Here is a 7,772-nt window from a genome sequence, read left to right as displayed (position 1 = left end):
TCCGAAACCTTTCTGCGCCCGAAAAACGACCCCCCCGGCGCCACTACGGTCAACACAGGTGAACCGCGTTCCCTTTGCGGTCTTTGGCGCCCCTCACACCGAGCCTCTTGGTGGGGTCCGGCCCGGAACGAGGAGCCCTCTCACCACTGGTAGCGCTAAAGGTTTATGGGAGATATGAAAATGAGGGATTTGGGTCGCGACTCGCATACCACCGTCCAGCTGCTGTGTCTTTCCCACATTTGTGTGTCCACTAAGCACTTGAAGTGGTAGTGCCATGTGCTAATATTTGAGAGACTCGTACGGGAATATGGCAGAGCGCCTCACCTCTTGTTAGTGCTCTTCTCGCTCTGGGGTTTGCGCTGCTGAACCGAACCGAACCGAACCCAACTGAACCGAGCACAGCGAACTGGGAGCTCCCAAGCCTGCCTGCTGTGTGCTGAGTTCAGGGCTGAACCAAGCACACGCTACAGACACACCACCACTTCTGTTGACACCCAACTGAGGAGATTCTTACCATGGCAGAAAGAACTTGTTTGGTTTGTTGTGTTTCTGAGGGCTGACCGGGGCGTAGCGTGGATGTCGGTCGTGAGGTCGGGACCAAAAGCTGCGTTCACTCCGAAGCCCAAGGAGGTTCCGCCATTGGCCACAAAAACAGATAGATACCTTCGATACACTGTCCAGTGACACACACTGTGTGTTGGCATCAAGGAGAGCGCCACGTTACCCTCTGAGCCCAGCACTCGAACCCTTCAGCATGCATGTGGCATGGTAGCGCGATGAGTAGCTGTGGTGTCTCACGGAGTCTGGGTGGTGCAATAGGATGTGAGTTCGATTCCTGTTCGGTCTGTGTGGAGTTTGTATGTTCTCCCTGTATCTGTGTGGGTTTCCTCTTTTGAGAAAAGTGACTTGCTATGCTCTGGGCATCGTGTCGAACCCTGGTGTTGTATAGTGATGTTTCTGTCCTACTGGACTCATGTGGTCTTTCTCAGAGTGGCTCAGCTGGATAGCGGTGAGCCTGAATGAACCTTCACTGTTGCCCCTATACCCAACTCATACACTGTCACTGATCACAGAGCAGTCACCCTGGGACAGTGTGCTGTTGGTGGATGAGTTACCGGTGTGTGTGTGTGTGTGTGTGTGTGTGTGTGTGTGTGTGTGTGTGTGTGTGTGTGTGTGTGTGTGTGCCAACCCACCAGTAAGCTGTCCTTGTCCTCTGTCTGCGATGTCCAGGTCCTTCCTCCAGCTGAGCCTTTACTCTCATTTCATCTTGCGGCTCTCGGCTTCATGTCTTGATGCTCCTCATACTTCTGCTCCTGCTGTCTCCAAGTATGGGGGGGCTTCTTCATTCCTCGCTCGCTCCGACAGCCCGGGGGGGGGGGCGAGACCAGACCACGCGGTCGCCGCTCGGAGATGTCAGTTTCACCAGCGGGCTGCAGTGACACGAGCCGCACAATTGAGGCTGACATTTAGAGAAGCAGGAGAAGGAGATCTGACACGTGAGCAAACATTCAGGGCTCTGTGTGCTCACACAGCCTATTACTTGTGCTCTTTGCCATGTGTCTGTGTGTGTGTGTGTGTGTGTGTGTGTGTGTGTGTGTGTGTGTGTGTGTGCGCGCGCGCACGCAGAACTCGCCAGCAATGCAGAGAGAGAGGTTTTTAATGCCTTGAAGAGCACTGATACCACGACTTCATTCATCGAGCGGCGAACATCGGTCCAACGCGCTGAACACTCATCACAGAGGTTCGACGACAGGTGCCAGGTGTCTCGGCGGGGGCTGAGTCTACCTGGGGCGGAGTCAGTGTTGCCGGGGCAGCAAGTCTGAGGACAATAGGACTATCGGCAGGGGGCCGCCGGTCAGAGCCAGAGACAGGGCCTTGAAGGCACAGGCAGCCGGATTCGAATCCAGATGTGCGGGTGCCGCAGTGCTCGGGTGGGCTCGGACCTCACTTTCACCTGTCACCGGTCATCCAGCAAATATGAGGCGACGGGGTGTCTGGGCCCTGTGGGAATCTTTCCGTCTCGCCGGGGATCCCGACTCCCGCTGTTAGGTGGAAACATTTCGCGGTCCACGAACACAGGAATCGTGGACATGGACCGCGAGCCTCAGTCCCAGCTGTAAACAGAGTCGTGCAGAAGCTGAGAAACACGTCTGCTGTGTTCCGTGGGACACGTGAGGATGAAGGCTCGAAGAGACGGTGGCATGAAGGGGGTGGGCAGACACACTGGGAGGACAGGAGAGGGCCGTCCCTGTGGTCGGACCTCCAGCAGAATGAGCTACACCGGGTTGGGGGTGCCGGGGGCTGGGGGTTGGGGGCTGGGGAACCCTTCGCTCGGTTCCCCGGAGCACCGTGGTGCACCACCTCATACAAACACACACACACACACACACACACACACACACACTGCTCCATTAGCATATGCTGGTTGTGGTCCCTCAGTGACTCTGACTACTCAGGTGTGACAGTCATAAATGAGTGGTGTCCCCCCCCCGCTGCTCTGTCATTTAGAATACTGGTCCCCTCAGAGGTGGTTTCCCATAATCCTATGTGGGCTCCCCTACCGGTGGCGTGGTGCAATGGGACAAGTGAAGCAGTGAGACTGTTTGTAGAATGGCCATCTGGGGCCTGCCTGGGGAAGGGGTGTGTGTGTGTGTGTGTGTGTGTGTGTGTGTGTGTGTGTGCGCGCACGCGCGAGCTGGGGATTGACCCTGGACACTGGAGCTCCAGCAGACGGTGAGCAGAGCCGTTAGTAGAACCCGGATCCTCCATGCTGATCTCTCCAACATCTCCCCCCCCGCCCCGGCTCTTCATCAGCATTCTGGCACCCCCCCCACCCAGCGATGTATCATTTATTTATTCAGACGTCTGCGCCGGTGACTCTGCATGGAAATAATCACGTAATCATTCTTGCACTTTATGGTCTTTTTTATGACTTTGTTCCTCTGCCTTTATTTCGCCATTAAGGAAAATGAAGCTGACGCGCGTTGTTTGCTGAAAGCCGGGGGCGGGGCCATCGGGGTCGGCTCGCTCGCCTTGCCTTCGCTCCCCCTCCGCTCTGCCCAAAAGGGGAATTTCTCCTGGCCGAAAGGTAATAGGAACACTGGAGAAGCACGGTGTCAATGTGGGGAAGTTTCTGGAGGACACTGCGGGGAGGGGGAGAGGGAGGGGGCGCAGGAGAGCAGGGTGGCCATGAAACCACGGGGCGCAGGGTGCGTGGGGACCTTCGGTCGTCGCCGTTCGCCTTCCCTTCTTATCGGGTTCTACTTGCTGAGCCTGGACCGCAGTCCTCAGTCCTCCATCCGCTTGGCTGCCCGTGACGCTGGGGGGGGGGGCGCCGTTTCACTCCGGAAGGACACCCTTGTGTCAATGTATCCAGGTGGCACCGGGACGGACGCTCGACAGGTGTCACTGCATGGTTACTCTACGCTTCCCAGCATGCACTGCGAGTCCAGTGCGGAGAATTCTCTCATCGTCGCCTGTAACATGTACACTTTATTCCTCCGAGTGGTGCTCCGACACGTCGCTGACATCCTCCCTTTATCTCTGAGTTATGCGTCACCGACGTACTCAGCTGGGTCAGTTTTACTGCATCAGTCCAGGACGAGTGCCTTGATCAACGGTACCACAGCGAGATGGGGGTTTGAACCCAGGCTTTTAGAGTCCAACGAAAAACCAGTGCCCAAACTGGAGGGGTGATGGTGCCCGGGGCAGCCAGGTACCACAAAACACGGTAAAGGGTTAACACAGGAAGATTCATCCACGGTTTGCACGCACTGGGACGCACACACACACACACACGCACACACGCACACACATCCACGGCGAGTTCCCCACTTCTTCCAGGTCTTTGTCGCCAGACATGGATCTATTTCCATTTGCATTTGGTGCCTCTTTCCATAATTCATGGTCCAACGAAAAGCGTCGCAGTCGGATTATTGTCTCCAGTCAAGTCAATTATCGGTGCATGCCGTCACCACGGAGCTGGGGCCCGAAGCTGCTGGATGGAGCCCCGTTGTGGCGATGCCAAAGCGATGTACTAACCCTGGGTGTGACTGCAGCTCGGTATGTGTCATGATGCGCACGTGGCTACGCTCTAAAAAGAGTCCCGGATAAAGGCGTCTGCCCCCCAGGGGCCACAAACGAACGAGCAATTCCCAGAGCCCAGTTGTCTTCTGACTATTGGCTTTCACCTGGCAGCGTCTGCGATGCTGCGATGCAGCACCCCCACCCCATCCCATCCCGTCCCATCCCGTCCCATCCCCCGTGCATTGCTCTGTCCACCCTATTCCCAGCAGCTAAAACCCAGGATTACATGACATTTATTTGCTTGGAAGATTTGCAGTGTTTACACAGTGACCCACTTTAAACAGAGAGCGCGGAGGTGAGCGCCCCTTCAGAAGGGACCCGCCACTGCCGCCCCTTGGCTTGAAGCCCGACGGGACTTCGCTCAACGTCCCATCTCCTTGACCGCTAACCTATGGCATCAGATGTGTTGTTGAGTCTCCCCCCAGAGACCCATACAGCAGTGCTTCGCTGCACAGATGGAGCAAGGGGCTGACGATGGGGAGCAGTGGGGGGGGGGCATCAGTCTGGACACACGCAAATGTCAAAAGCGACCGTGAAGTGGAGCGAATGAGAACGCTTCGAGCTGGTGGATGGCAGGTCTCGGGTTGCTTTTGGAACCATTCAAATGTGCGCGCTCACACACACACTTGCAACGGGACAAGTCCAGGGGTTTATTCCTGGAGACACGAGGAGACAGAAATCCTCAGGAGCCTCACGGTGAGCAAAGTGTTGAGAATGAAGGACTTCAGCCACAGACGGAAAGAAGCTTGCAACCACAAGCTGAATATTTTAAATTTCACTCATCTCGAGCAAAGAATGTCAAATTGATTAAGTAGGGGTCAGTGGCAGATAGCATCCTGTTCATGAGACAACCTGGGGAGTCATTCCTGCACCTTTGGACACATGAAACAAGAGCAGAACATTTCCAGCAACCAGGGGCTCTTTAAGGACACTGATCCTGTACACCGTTTACATTTATTCCTTCAGCAACACCTTCCTCTATAGCAAATTACACTGATTTATCCATTTATACAGCTGGGCAATTTTACTGCAACAAATTCAGAGTAAGTACTTTGCTCAAAGGCACAACAGCTAGAGCCAGATCTGAACCTGTGATGTCTGGGTCCAAAGGCAGCGGCTCGGACCACTACACTACTAGCTGTTCTTGGTATAACCCCACGGTCACACGTGAAGATGAAGTCACAGCCCTGCCTGGCAGAGCCTCTTTTCCATGACCTGCGGGTCCTCAAAAGTGCTGATGGATCTGCAAGAAGGAAGAGGAGCACCGTCCAGTCACAGCTGTGTTCTGGAGCACTGGGGGGGGGGCAGGTGGACACTGGAGAAGCAGGACAAGTGAGGCTGAGACATGGCGAGACAGATCATCACACTTTGGAAATTGCCTCGAAAAGACAGTGATGATGGGAGAAGGTTCCGGAGGAAGAGGAAGAGGAGCAAACAGACGGATGGACTGAAGCGCAGTGACAGTGGACACAACCCTTCAACACTAAGGACACGAGCGGAGCTCAGAACTTTCTGGAAGAACTCTGTCAGCGATACGGTCTCAGGTGCACTGAACAACAGCAGCGATGTTCTGGAATGTTCCCTGGCCCAAGTTCCCTGGGTGGCTCTCTTGTGAAATGAGATGTGTGTGTTAGTGTGTGGTGCTTCCAGAGAACTTTCCGACGTGACACACCATGACATCTACAGTAAAAAGTGCCAGAGTGATGTCTTCTTCTCTCAGGCTCTGATTTCAGCTGGAACACAAAGGTAGGGATTCAGTACTTCACACTGGTGTGTGTGTGTGTGTGTGAAGGGCTCGCCTTTATTCCTACATGCTCTGCTAAGTAGTTTCCTCCTAAACCTGAGATGGAGATGCATTTAGATCTACACAGCGACAAGTTATTTCGCTCTGAGGGAGATGGATGTTGTTTCGCGTCCCTCTCCAGTGCGGGTCACCGGATCGCTCCACCCACTGAGGACTCGGCTGTCTGCAGCGCCTCCAGCTGTCCTTCGCAGCTTGGCCCATCGTCTGGAAGCGGCGTCTGCCTGCAGCCCTTTGGGAGAAGATGTGCTTTTCAAGGCACAGCCCATGTCCCAGGCGGGAGGGGGGGGCCGCGTTCGCCGCTTTGCTCAGCCAAATGTCTCGGGATGAGGAACAAACCTCAGCGACCGGGTCGTTTCGGTGCGAACTGGGAACGGACCTCATAGATCACCTTACAGCGTTTGTAAGCACGGTTTCGCACTGCTGGGCCGCGTTCCACATCATCACAGGACACGTCAGAGGGGACGTGAGGGACCGTTGGTACCGTAGTGTGTAGAGCCACTGCCTTTTGATCCAAAGGTTGCAGGTTCAAATCCCACCCCTAGATGGAGTAGCCCTCAGCAAGGTACTTACTCTGAATTGCTCCAGTAAAATCGCCCAACTGTATAACTGGGGAAATAACTATAAGTAGTTTAAGGTAGGAAGTTGCTTTGGAGAAAAGAGTCGGATAAATACATAAATGAATAAATAAATAAAGGAAATGACAAAAGATCCATGCAGCTCCAGGGTTCAAATCGCTGGGGGAGCGCATTGATGTACAGAGAGGACCGGGGGGGGGGTGTCCTTCTGGGTCCCTCTGGGTCCCTATGGGGCCTTGAACTCATCCGACAGCAGCCAGGAAGAGTCGCCAGGTTGAATCCCAAGAAGACCCGACTGACGCACGGTGCAGAGAAGTACTTCATGTGGACTCGTAACATCATCCGGGGGATTTTGGTGCTGAAATAAAAGTGAACAAAGAGCTAAATCCAGGTGAATTAATGGATGAGTGTGATTTAAAGTGCTGCTAATCCTCACTAAAAGTTTAACTGACTTCTTTCAGAATGTAGCTCTTATAAAAGATAATATTACGAGAGCCACTGTGATGGAGAAGTGACACACACCAGGGCTGGATGGAGGAGAGGAGCGAAAGGCCAACGATCGTCCCCTCCCCCCTCCGCCCTCCCCCCGGCCCCCCCCAAGACACCGTCTCCATGGCAGCCGTAATGCAGACGCCTCCGTTCGAGGCACTGGGAATCCGGAGGATAATGAATAAGTAATTAGGAGACAAATGGGGAGTGATTAGGGGCACCGTGCTGGCGAGCCATATGGATGGATGGTGTACCCAGGATGCACTGCTGCACTGGCAGGTGCCCCCCCGTCGTCGAGCAGGCGGCCTCCTTGTTTCGCCGGGCCCACTCCTATGGGAGTCCAACTGCGTCCCGCATCAACCAATTACTTGGCACGGAGAGTCATTAGAGTGCGCAAACAGTGGAGAAAACACATGCGCACACACGCGCGCGCACACACACACAGACACACACACACACACACACACACAGCCAAACCAAAGCAGGAATTCAAAGACCATTAACATATGTGTTGAGTGACAGCAAAGTGCACTTTGTGAGAACTGCTCACTGAAACCTGGGAAAGAACGACCCCCCCCCCCCCCCCACACACACACACACACACACACACACACACACACACACACACACACACACACACACACACACACAGCACCCTTGGCGGTGAGGGAGAAAAACACTCGTACTGCTCTACTCCAATACCATCTGTAGCAAGAGGCCAACGATAGCAGCGCTCACTTCAACGTGATCGGGCCAGCAGGTGGCGCAGCGGTTAGAGCTGCTGCCTTACGGCCGAAGAGCTCGCTGTCCAGCTGCAG

Source organism: Scleropages formosus, chromosome 10 (assembly GCF_900964775.1).
Source record: "Scleropages formosus chromosome 10, fSclFor1.1, whole genome shotgun sequence".
NCBI classification, from domain to species: Eukaryota; Metazoa; Chordata; class Actinopteri; order Osteoglossiformes; family Osteoglossidae; genus Scleropages; species Scleropages formosus.
This window is presented reverse-complemented; position numbering follows the sequence as displayed.